Source organism: Zalophus californianus, chromosome 16 (genome assembly GCF_009762305.2).
Source record: "Zalophus californianus isolate mZalCal1 chromosome 16, mZalCal1.pri.v2, whole genome shotgun sequence".
NCBI lineage: Eukaryota > Metazoa > Chordata > Mammalia > Carnivora > Otariidae > Zalophus > Zalophus californianus.
The window spans coordinates 29253647-29267142 of NC_045610.1; positions in this window are offsets into that span (position 1 = coordinate 29253647).

Here is a 13496-nt window from a genome sequence, read left to right on the forward strand (position 1 = left end):
TCAGGCCCCTGAAATCAAAAGTCCCCTGCTCTAGGGACTGAGCCAGCCAGGTGCCCCACCACTCCCTTTTCTTATACAGTACGTCCTTTGGGCCCTCCCTCTAGCCCAAGTGATTTGTTCAAATATTTGTTCCAAGTTAAGTGCTGTTCTCTCCCTGCTTAGAATGCTGGTTAATACATGAGCTCCCTCTACAGCCCCCTGCCCTCACGGAAGCTCTTCAGAAAGAGGACAGTGGAAAAGTCTAGCCAGAGCTGTGGTGCTTGTGTTGGGGGATGGGGAGGGGTTGTTCAGCTGCCTTTGCCTGCACTGGCCTTTTCCCCACTTCCTCCCTTTGAAAGGTCATCGGCTTCAAAGGTCTTGGCAAGTCTGTCCTGAGCTCCTATTTTTCCATCTGTGGGTATCTAGCAACTCCTAACAGCAAGAGGGATTTGTCTCTGGTGACAGCTGCCAAAGGTAGTGGCAGGAATCTCTCAGAGAGCAATTACCTTGAAGAGCCTTCCCTGGAGAACAGGCTCTTTCTCTTCCAAATTGGAAAATTCTCACATTGTGCCAATTAGTCCAGAGGGCACTTGGAACTTTACCAGCGGAAACACTAACAACTCTTAAAGGGAAAGTGAGCGAGGCACAGAGGCAGGTGGCTTTTAGAAAGCACAAGGTAATAGTGAGCCGTTATCCTGGCTGAACACACTGGAATATAATGATAACACCCATCACTGATTCAAGTTCAATGTGGGGTTTACCCCCCCGACCCCGCTCCCACTCCCCAAGAGAGTATAGATTTCATTGCCAGGGTCTCCTTTACCCTAGAGGTGAAATATCTATTCTGAAAAAGTCTTATAATACCGGAAGCCTCCTAAAGTCCATACACAAATGGACAATTTGACCCGCTGAAGGTTAATTATTTATCATAATAAGAGAATGGCCGAGGATGGTTGCATGTTTCCTTGTAATTGTATTGGCTTTGGGCTGCACTGCATGGTTTCCTTTGAGACACATTTGCCACCTCTGTTAGGCTTTGACTAAAACAACACTTAGCTTTGTTTGCTTTCCCCAGATGGGTGGCAACCGACTGGAATAGTCCAGAGGTGTGCGGACTGGCAAGAGAATGGCTGGCTCGGGCTCACATGTTGCCATGTGCCAAATCACAGACTGCACGGCCACTCTTCGGCTCCCTGGAGAGAGGACTGCACGGTTGTGCACACACCGGAAGCTTCAGTCCACAGTGAGTTAGGCAGGAAGAGGGAATCTCGCAGAAGCTGGCCAGACCCCTCACATGTGGTTTGGTAGAGGGGACAGTATACAGGGAGTTTGGAAAAGAGAGAGAGCTCTGTACACCAGAGGACATCACGTTAAGCTAACTTGACGTTCCTATTTAATTCTGGAGAGAATCACCTGGATGCAGCTCTTTGCTTTTGAGTCTGACCCTGATTTTCACTGCTGATGAATTCTAACTTTGGCAGGAAAGAGTAAGCACCACGATTGCTCTAAACATCACAGTAAAATATTGCACTCCCTTCGCCACGCCCACAAATCACTTTTTTTTTAAGTAATCTCTACACCCAACGTGGGGCTCAAACTCACGACCCTGAGAGCAAAAGTTAGACACTATACTGACTGAGCTAGCCAGGCACCCCAATAACCATCCTTTTTTAAAGTATTTTTTTTTTTGAGGAACAAAAAAAAACCCTGATTCCCCAATCCTAACATATTTTAGATCTAAATCCCAAAGTGTGTTTTCAGCAGACCTGATTTACTGTAACCGAAGTACATTCTAACACAACCTTCTTTGGACTTGGCATTTTACTTCTTTTTTAGATTGGCATTTTTATTTTAAAATATTTTCTCAGTGGTTTCCTTTTCCCAGCCCAGATGAAAACACTGCTTGACTTGAGCTTTTTAGCAAATTAAAACAGGTTATTCTTCTAGGAGCAGAGTTAAATGTGTTCCCAGAGAGATGCCAAATGCCACTTTATTTTTGGTTGCAGTTCTCTCAAGAGGGCCTTTTAATAGTTCTTGGAGTGGGGATGGTAATTTCTGGAAACAAGGTAAACTGGGAGAAGATTACCCTGCCCCAAGTCCTTTCTTTTCCTTTACACTCAAGACAACTGTATCTAGAGGTTGCACATCATGAATCTCCCAGTTGAACCTGGAAATTACCTGCTGCTGACGCTAGATTTTGTATTGGGATCAGGAAGACTTAAGAAGCGAAACCTAATAATATGGTCTCAAAATACATTTGAAACGCTTCTCATGGCAGTAATTCTCAACGTCTCTGGGCTTACGAAACAGAGTGTAGCAATGGCATTCCCAGTTTCTAACACCACACTGTATTAGAACTAGGTCTGGCTCTATGGGGTAGAAAACCCAAACCATGAGGGGCTTAGGACAGAACTTTCTTTCCTATGCAGAGAGGGAAGTGGTGGGAAAGTGGAATGGTGGCTCTATTCTTCAGAGAGCTCAGGACCCTGGCTTCTTCTGGCTTCCCTCCCCATCATGCCTGTGTTTTGGCCCTTATGCTCATTACCACTACCAGGAGAATACTTCTGCTTCTATTCCATTGGCTAAAACTTAGTCTCATGGTCGCGCTGGGCTACAAGGGAGGCTGGCCAATGTAGACCTTTTTTTCTAGACAGCTGTGTGCCCAGTTAAAAATCCCATTTCTTGGGGCACCTGGGTGGCTCAGTCGTTAAGCGTCTGCCTTCGGCTCAGGTCATGATCCCAGGGTCCTGGGATCGAGCCCCGCATCGGGCTCCCTGCTCCGCGGGAAGCCTGCTTCTCCCTCTCCCACTCCCCCTGCTTGTGTTCCCTCTCTCACTGTGTCTCTCTCTGTCAAATAAATAAATGAAATCTTTAAAATAAATAAATAAAATAAAATAAAATAAAAATCCCATTTCTTTGTCATATACTCTAGGGCTTCTATTCTTAAAATTCATCCGTGTCTATCGATTTATCTTGAAAAAATTGGAACGCCTCTTGTGATTAGTATATAACAATACAAGATGGCATAAAATCAGTATTAGAAATGCCCCACTCAGATGGGCAGGGGGCAAAAAAGAGAAAAGAAAAAAGAAATGGCCCACTCTTTATAATATTCATACTCTTTTACCAGTAATTTTGCTTTTGGCAGTCCATAGTAATTAAATGCCCTAAATACAGAAAAAGTTTTAAACAAAACCACATTCATCCCATGGTTACTTGTAATCACACACAAAAAATGGAATTAGAATGCCAAAATATGGGGGATTGAGCACATCAACTATGGAATATGTTCTTAATGAACTATTAGGCATCTGTTAAGATTTAGGTTTACAGAGTCCACAGTAACAGAAAACTGCTTATCCTGTTAAAGAAAAATACAGAGACATAGATTTGCAGTACAGTTACAACTAACCTAGAGAAAAAGGAAAAAAGAAACAAAAACAAGCAAATACTGAAAACCAGCCCTAGTGACCTTTTTGGCTAATGAGACTCCTAATGACTATTTTTTCTTATATTTCTTTATTTTCCGATTTTTTCTTAACAATTACACTTCTTGTCTTATTAGAAATAAAAATAAATCCTATTCTCTGGTCTTTCTAGGTACCTACATTCTAACCAGCTCACAGGGTTCAATTTAATCCTTCTTCCTCTCTAAAAGCTTCCCCGATCACTCCCTCTCTCCCTGGGCTCACGGTTATGGACGTAACGGAAAGTCACTACTTTGCCTTTCCAGGATCAAGGGGACTTCTCTGCTAGAGAAGTCTTGGGCTTTGAAGGGGTCTAGACCTCTGCTCTGTCTGCTCCTTGGCAGTTACCGTGCCATCCTGTGACCCAAGCACACTGATCAAATATAATAAAGCATGGGATATGCTTTAAAAATAATCCATCTGGGGGGGGCGCAGTCGGTTAAGCACCCAACTCTTGATTTCGGCTCAGGTTATGATCTCAGGGGTTCATGAGATTGAGCTCCATGCTTAGCATGGAGCCTGATTAAGATTCTCTCTCTCCCCCTCCTTCTGACCCTCCCGCCCCCACTCATATGCTTTCTCGTTCTCTCTCTCAAAAAACAAATAATCATCATCCATTCTGGGGGGTGGAAGGCAGAATAGGTAAAATAAGTTTGCTCATGCACTGATCATTGTCCAAACAGAGTGACGGGAACATGGGGGTTCATCATACTATTGTCTCTACGGCTGTATTTGTTTGCAATTTTCCGTAATATAATTTTGTGAAAAATGGTACCTAAGATTTACTCCAGTTTCCAAAACTGGCTAGCTAGGCAATGTCAACAGCTCATTTAATTGAGCATTAACAACTGCAAACAAAGCAGTGAAATTTAAGGCAGGAGGCAAATATGATTAGGTATCACTTGTATCATTTAGGATTGTTTCAGTTGCAAGTGAAGGAAAATCTAACTCACAGGATCCCAGAGGAAAAGATGGAGAATACTCCTCCCTTCAGATGTTATTTGGTTCAGGGCTCAAGTATTTCGTTGCTTTGGGACTCTATTTCTCTCCACTTCTTGGGCTCTGCCTTGTGCCAGGCTAGCTTCATCTTCAGGTTTCCTGTGGCGTCTCCGGACGGCCACACCTGTCCTGGCTCAAGCCCTGCCGGAAAATGTAGCAGTGGCTGTTGTCCCAGAGGGTTCTCCCCAGCCAGGCACGTGCGCACACATTATGTTGTACATCCTTGTATCCCACCATCAAACAACGCGGACCCTACACGTGCACGGGGTTCAGCAAAGGCTTCTAAGTGTTTCTTTGAATGGACAGCTATTTGCTAGTGTACGACCACAGGATGAGCCGGCCAGACTCAGAGGAGGAACTCTGCACCACCTAGGGGGGGAATGGTCTTTCATTAGGCCTGTCTGATGACTCGTGTCTGTTAATTCCGTGGAGGATAACACCATTTACAGACCTCCTGAGGGATTAGCCTTTACCAAAAACAAAAGAACAAAAACAAAAACCTTCCTCCTTCTGTGGAATGACAGCAGCTAATGCTGACTGAGGGTTTACTGTATGCCCTTCACACTTAACCATCACAATAACCTATGGTTCATTTTATTTTATTTTGTTAAGTAATCTCTACATCCAATGTGGGGTCGAACTTACAACCCCGAGATCAAGAGTCTCATGCTCTACCGACTGAACCAGCCTGGGACCCAGATTATTAACATTATTATCCCCATTTTACAAATGAGGAGATTTAGGCCCAGGCCACCTGGGTAGCAGTGACCTGAACCAGGACTGAGTCCAGGTAATCTGGCTATGAGATGATTATTTCAACTTTTCTTTCTTTCTTTTTTTTTTTTTTTTTAAAGATTTTTATTTATTTGAGAGCACGAGCAGGGGGAGGGGCAAAGAGAGAGGGAGAAGCAGGCTCCCTGAGCAGGGAGCCCGACGTGGAGCTTGATCCCAGGGCCCTGGGATCATGACCTGAGCCAAAGGCAGATGTTTAACTGACTGAGCCACCCAGGCGCCCCTCTTTTAACTTTTCTACTTCCTGGTCTTAGAGATGCTTACTTCCAAGCACTCCTTGCTAAACACCAGTTTCAAGTTTCTTCCTACTTCTCCAGGTTCTCTTGCCAGTCTGCCTCCTCTGCCTGGCTGTTCAGTGTTTCAAGTTCCCATAGGATTCTTCCTAGGCCCCCCTCTCTCCTCACAGTCTAGACTCTCCCTGGGCCATCTCAAGGCCCTTGGGTTCAGTGGCTTTCAGTAGCAGGATAGCATCTGACTACGTGCAACAGAAAAAGTGACTTATACTAGCTTCAGCGCACGGGGCTTACTTTTCTAGTAAGACCGAGAATACGTGATGGGGGGCTGGTACAGCAGTTCTACAACGTCATCGTTGTCCCGGGGACCCTCTTCTGTTCTTCTCCAGCATCCTCACATGTAGCTTGCATTTGCATGCTCTTCTGGTCTTATATCACAAGACGGATGCTCTGCCTCTAGCAAGTTTACGTTCTGGGCAGATAGGGAAAAGACACAAATGCACATCTCTCTCTCTCTTTGTATAAAGTATCCTGGCGATCTACCCACCTACTGCTGCTTACCTCTCATTGGGCAGAGCTGGCCATTCCTATAGCAGCTGGGAAGTCGGGGAAGGTATCTTTAAGCACATTGCACTCTGAACAATTTAAGACTGATAGACTGAAGAGAATTTAAATAGATACAGTGGAATATTATTCAGCCATGCAAAAGAAGAAAATCCAGCCATTTACAACAACATGGATGGACCTTGAGGGTACCATGCTAAGTGATGTAAGTCAGACAAGGAAAGAGAAGTACCATAGGATATCACTTATATGTGGAATTTTGTTTTTATTTTTATTTTTTAAAGATTTATTTATTTAGAGAGAGAAAGAGCATGAGCAGGGGGAGAGGGAGATGCAGACTCCCTGCTGAGCAGGGAGCCCGATGCGGGACTCGATCCCAGGACCCTGGGATCATGACCTGAGCTGAAGACAGATGCCCAACTGACTGAGCCACCCAGGCACCACTATATGTGGAATTTTAAAAAGCTGAACTCATAAAACCGGAGAGTAGAATGGTGGTTACCAGGGATTGGGAGATGGGAGAACTGGGGAGATGTTTAAGGTTACAAACTTGCAACTAGTAAGTAACTTCCGGAGATTTAATGCACCGCATAGTGATGATAGTCAACAATACTGTATTATAAGCTTCAAAGTTGCTAAGAGACTAGATCTTGATTGTTCTCCCCATGAAAAAGAAATGATAATTATATGACATGAAAGAGATGTCAGCGGGGCGCCTGGGTGGCTCAGTCGGTTGAGCAGCTGCCTTCGGCTCGGGTCGTGATCCCAGGGTGCTGGGATCGAGCCCTGCATTGGGCTCCCTGCTCGGCGGGGGGCCTACTTCTCCCTCTCTCTCTGTCTGCCGCTCTGCCTACTTGTGTTCTCTCTCTATCTCTGTTAAATAAATAAATAAAAATCTTAAAAAAAAAAGAAAGAGATGTTAGCTAATGCTACTAGAGTAATCATGTTGCAATGCAGAAATGTAGCAAGCCAACATGTTGCACACTTTAAATTTACACACTGCTGTATCTATTATATTTCAATTAGAAAACAAGAAGAGAATTAACATTGGGCCGGCAACCAACATGCCATCGATATACCCCTGATCCCAAATTTACAATTCTATTTCAGACCTCTGCACAAACTGAAGGTGAGTTCAGTCCCCTATTGCCAGAGCATTACTATCCTCAATCTCTATTCTAGATCCACACTCACGGCTTTAATTAGGGTCCAGCTTTGTTGATCTTTGACACCATGTGTTGTTAAGGTACACATTCTCTGCCCTTTCCTTGCAGGGTCTTTTTGATTCTCAAATACCTCTTCCTTTCTCTTGCAAATAAAAAGCTGTGGTTCCTAATGCTTCTTTCTTTTTTTTCAAGTAGTCTCTATACCCCCACACAACCCTGAGATCAAGAGTAGCATGCTCTACCAACTGAGCCAGCCAGGAACCCCTATTTGCGTTGTTTTAATAGCTCCAATCCTTCCTTCCTTCATTCATTTAAAAGTAGGTTCCAGGGGTCCTGGGTGGTTCAGTCAGTTAAGCATCTGCTTCGGCTCAGATCATGATGGGATTGAGCCCTGCACTGGGCTCCCCGCTCAGCAGGGGAGTCTGCTTCTTCCTCTCCCTCTCCCTGCTTGAGTGCTCTCTCTCTCTCTCTCTCTCTCAAATAAATAAATAAAATATTAAAAAAAAAAGTAGGCTCCATGCCCAATGTGGGGCTGGAACTCATGACCCCAAGATCAAGAGTTGCATGCTCCTCGGACTGAGCCAACCAGGTGCCCCTCTTCAGGCATTTTAGATGACCCCGGATGATTTGGTGAAGGATCATACACTCAGTGAGATAGAGAAGAACATCTCAAGGATTAACATTTCAAAATATTATCTTGCGGTAGATAAAGAATGCTTGTGGCAGTAAATGTAAAGAGAAGCTAACATAAAGACAAGGTCATAAACCATTATAAATCAATTTCTTTTTTTTTAAGATTTTATTTATTTATTTGACAGAGAGAGACACAGCGAGAGAGGGAGGGAACACAAGCAGGGGGAGTGGGAGAGGGAGAAGCAGGCTTCCCGCCGAGCAGGGAGCCCGATGAGGGGATCGATCCCAGGACCCTGGGATCATGACCTGAGCCGAAGGCAGTCGCTTAACCGACTGAGCCACCCAGGCGCCCCATTATAAATCAATTTCATAGAATTGCTCTGAGTCCAGAAAATGGGAACTATAAAATTTACATAAGTACCTGGAAAGTTGTTGTGGCTGTTGTTGTTTTATTTACTATTACTGGTTTATTAGAAAGGATATGACTCAGGAACAGCCAAATGGAAGGAATGCATAGGGCGGGGCATGGGGTGAGGGGTGTGGAGCTTCCATGTCCTCTCTGAGTATGTCACCCTCCCAGCACCTCGATCTGTTCACCAACCTGGAAGCTCCAATCACTGGAAAATTTTCTATGCAATATTAGGCATGAAAGAGAAAAACAGGGTAGGGCATGAAATAGAAATACTTGATGTTTAAAAACATATCAAAATTAAATTTCCATAGGGATCAAAATCAGAAGTGCTTATACTTCATCTTTCTAAACTGATTTCCTCATAGAGAAAATGGGACAATTTTTTTTTTTTAAGGTGTCCAGTTCATGAGGTCGGTGTAAAGAATAAATAAGACATGTGACGCCTGTAAACACTTGGCCCAGCATTTCATACATGCCAAGTGCTGAATAAAGGTTAGTTGTTAGCATGGTATGGCAGTCAGAAATGAAACTGTAAGATGATAAGGCAGGAAGGGCAAATTTTTTTTGCAAAATTATTTCAAGGTCAAACATTTTTAAGGAAAAAAAACACAAGAAAACTTGTTTCACTTAATAAAACACCAAAGTGGGGGCGCCTGGGTGGCTCAGTCATTGAGCGTCTGCCTTCGGCTCGGGTCATGAGCCCGGGGTCCTGCGATCGAGCCCCACGTCGGGCTCCCTGCTCCATGGGAAGCCTGCTTCTCCCTCTCCCACTCCCCCTGCTTGTGCTCCTTGCTCCCTGTCCCTCTCTGTCAAATAAATAAAATCCTTAAAAAAATAAAATAAAAAAATAAAACACCAAAGTGTCGTTGATGACCTGATCAATCAGAGTTCTACGTATCTCCCACAAGACACGACAAGTCAGGAAACAAGACCCTAATGAGATAATGGAAATAATGCAACCCAAGTTTCGTTCCCAGTTGGGTTGCTGTGGTTTGGAGTGTTGTTGGGGTACGGAGCCAATAGCCAAGAAAGAATTCTCGAGACATCTTTGGTGCAAAAATGTGGTTTTATAGGGTAGGACCTATGGGCAGAAAGAGCTGCTGCCTCGGGATTATGGGAAGCAACTTATTCTGTACTTGGGGGTTGGAGAAGGTAAGACAAAAGGAAGTTCTAAAAGGACTTTCAGGGGCGCCTGGGTGGCTCAGTTGGTTAAGCGACTGCCTTCGGCTCAGGTGATGATCCCAGCGTGCTGGGTTCGAGTCCCACATCGGGCTCCCGGCTCAGCGGGGAGCCTGCTTCTCCCTCGGGACCCTATCTCCTCTCATGCTATTTCCCTCTCTCTCTCTCTCTCTCTCTCTCTGTCAAATAAATAAATAAAATCTTTAAAAAATAAAAATAAAAGGACTTTCATATGCTAATGAAGACTCACAGGATCGTGGAGGCCTGGCTATTGTCAAGCTAAGGTGGTTTTCTCCTCCAGCAAGGCATTCACATTAAGACGGTTGGGAGCTTCCTGGAGGAAGGTTCTACTCTGCCTGCCTCGAGTATTTGTCCAAGGGCTGCAGGTTATAAGGACATTTAATTTTATCTGTATTTCCTCCTGCCTTTGTTTCCCACATCAGGTCATGCTAAAGGTCAAGCAGGCAGAGCTCTCCAGGTGATACAAAGGCGCACCTGGCAGGAGGGAATCCTGAGAGATGGGAGAAAGGGCATGGTTTCTCGTGTCTGCGGTGGACTGCATGGCCACAGGAAAGCTGACATCACCGAAGTCCCAAATGAAACTGGACATGTATTCCTCCATGTCTTCGGTAGGCTCCATGCTCCCAATATGATGCTCACAATTTAGTTCAGTTCAGCAAAGATTAAGCAAGTACTCTAAGTGTCAGGCACTGGGCCAGGGACTTGGGATACAGAGATGAGTAAGACATTTTCTGTTCCCCTGAAGAGCTCTCCAGCCTGCTGGGGGGAACGGATAATGGTGACTTCAGGGAGTCAGTCCTACAACCGAAGCTGCACCGGGTGACAGAGAGTCTTAGTAATCTGGGGACGACATGGAGGTGAAGTTGGAGAGGACCCGTCCAGGTAGTTGAAGTGCTCTTAAGATTTAAGACAAATCCATTTTAAGCCAGAGAAGGCTTTTAGTCCTGGCACGTTCAACCTACAACCTTCTGGATTACCTACACCACTGCATGGATATGGACCTCCATGATGTCCAACCTGGCAACAGGCAGTCCTAAGTCACAGGACAGTTCCTCGTGAGAAATGCCCTCCTTCTTGTCGTCACTGACGACACTGCTCCCAAGGATCCCGCTACTGTGAACCTCATCTGCCACGAGAGTTGGAAAAAGAGCAGCACCCGTGAGGAGACCAAGTTTCTGGAAGGAGGAAATGTGGCAAATTTTTATAAACAGATGAGGCAAAAAGTGGGTGTTTCATGAAATGTTGAAATCCCAGCCGAAGCAAGTGAGGTAGGTCAGAGCCTGCAACAGAGCAAACTCCAGTGGGCCAAGAATGCAGCTTGCGGGCCACGCTGCACGTTCCGGAGGAGGTCCATCGGGTTCTTCCTCCAGCCCCACCCTGGAATGTCAGCCAGCCAGCCATCTAATGAACACTGAAGGCCTGCCCTGTACCAGGGCCACAAGGACATCATCACAAGAAGCCTGAGGATTACAGAGGACAGGGAGAGTGCTAGGAAGGCAAGGGAGGGGACGCTTAACCCAGTCTGGGGGACCAGAGAAGGCTTCTGGGAGGGGGGTCCGGTTTTTGCTGAGACCTGAAAGCTAAGGAAGAAGTAGCCAGGTGGGGAGGAGCAGGAGGTATTTTGGCGAGAAGGGCACATGACTAGTCCAGTGCTGGGTGTTGCGGTGGGGGAGGAGAAATGCCTCCTCCCTAGTTCTGGTTTTAAGTCTTCCCTAAAGTCTCCTGGCCTCTGGCCCTCCCTTAATGGTCCCCAGTGAGGAAGGGTGAGTTACTTGATGGGTATCTGTTTTGCGATGGTCTCAGCCTGTTGATGGTGATGTGAAGCCACCAGCTAGGAATGCCTGGGGGCACTCACCTGGACCCCTAGTACTGCCACAGGCCTCCCTTCCTCCTACGGGAGCCAACCTGGCCGCTAGGCTGCAAGATGCACCTCCCAATGACCTTCAGGGAACCTTAACAAAACAAGGTTTATTACTCACAAGCCCTGGAGGGTACACAGCAGCCTGAGGGCCACACCTGGAGGTCAGGGATAAAGAGAGTGCAGCAGACCCGGGATCCGGCCTTTTCTGGGCTGAGGATGGGGGCCTCGGGCTTCGTGAGTTCACTCTTTATTGGTGAATATAAAGCAAAGTTCTGAAGATCTAATGCACTGCATAGCGGTTACAGTCAATTGTACTATAAAGTTCAAAGTTGCTAAGAAACTAGATCTTAACCGTTTTCACCACACAAAAATTTGTGACATGACAGAGGTGTTGGTTAACGTTGTGCTGGTAAGCATAGTGCGATATATAAATGTATCAAATCAACACGATGTACGCCTAAAGCTTACACAATATTGCTTATCAATTATATCTCGATGAAAAAAAGAAAAGGAAAAACTTTAAAAAATCAAACATAAGAGTGAGAATTAGAGCACTGGAAGGGAAAGACAGGGTCCCCCACGTGGCCAGTTATGTAGGTCACCCAGGGCTCTCTAAAAGGGGAACTTCATGGATGGGGCGGCCTGGTTCTCTATCCATGTGTGTAGCTGGTGGTACGTTTATTGGACACGGATGTCTTTCAGAGGGATGCCCTGGCAATCCAAGGCTCAGTTAATGGCAGGCACTTGTGTTACGGTCTAAAAAGCTAACTGCCAGGCACTGACTATAGTATCATACAAAGTTTAGTGCAGGAAACAGAAAGCTCTCTAGATGTTTTGGGCAGAAAAGGATTTACCAGGTATTCATGCTTACATCATTGGAAAGACTGGAAAGAGGCTCAAGGATAAGGTCTCCAGGGGTGACATCAGAAGCCCAGAAGAAATGGCCCATGAGGGGGGAGCTGTACCATCTCTGAGCCCTCCGCTGGACTACTGACTGAACGCAGACCCCCACAGTTGCAAGTCAGGGACCCGGAGACCTTAGTCAAGAAGCTGCCACATCAGCCTGTTGATATGCGCCAAAGATGGGCGCTGGAAGGTTGCTGCAGAAAAATCTCATGTTTCCACACCCTGACTTGCCGGCAACGATAACAAAAATCAAAAGGGGCCACCATCAAATTTGCACCTATTTCCAACCGGAACCCTAGCTACAAAGGAGTCTGTGACTACAGTTTTTGGCTTTCTGACCTCTGCAGTCAGGACGGTGTCTTGGAGGGTGGGCTGGAGGTTGGAAGAGCTGGGCCACAGTACTCATCACAGCGGGCACACACACTAGCCTACATTTCTTGACTGGGTAGATCCAATCTGGCACAGGTCCTGGATCTCAGGATTCGGTTTTTCTTTTTCTCTCTCTACTGGGATGAGTGGGAGGCAGTGTCTGCCCTACACACGCCTACCTTTCCCTTAGATGGTTTGGTCCAAGGTCAAGATTGGGGATAGGGGATTTTGACTCAAACACTGAGCTATGTCTTCCAATCTATTTCAGTTTTCTTACCTGCTGACTTTGTTTGTTTGTTTGTTTTTCCAATTGTTTCGGAAGGTGGGTAGGGAAGAATACAATTTATAGGATCCTCCCAAAAATCCCATCTTCTAATATGCTGCAGTGCAAAGAGCTAGGAGTAGAGAGACACCAAATGAGACTGAGGAGGATGATTCTATTAGGCCTTCTGGGTTTACCTAAGTGTTGTGGATTTGAACATAAGGCCATGAGAAAGCCATTAGAGAAGCATATTTGAAGGGACAGTCCTAAAGTTAAAATGTATTAAATGAACAAAGAAGCAAAACAAGGAAAAAACCATTGCAGGAAGTACAATGAGTTGAGAAACAAATGTTTTCTTTATTCTGCACCTCGTGGGCTGTGTGAGCTCTGCTTCTCAGTTTCTTCATCTGTAAACTGGGCATATTTAAACCCTTCTCTCAGGAGAACAAAAAGGGAAAACTGCCCAGGATGGTGCTTGCCAGAAAAAGGTTGAATCTGAATCCAAATCCAACATTGTAATCACTAATGAAGCAAGTTCACAAAATGAATTGGGATGAAAAGAAAGTAACCTAGGCGCCTGGGTGGTTCAGTTGGTTAAGCGACTGCCTTTGGCCCAGGTCATTATTCTGGAGTCCCTGGATCAAGTCCCACAT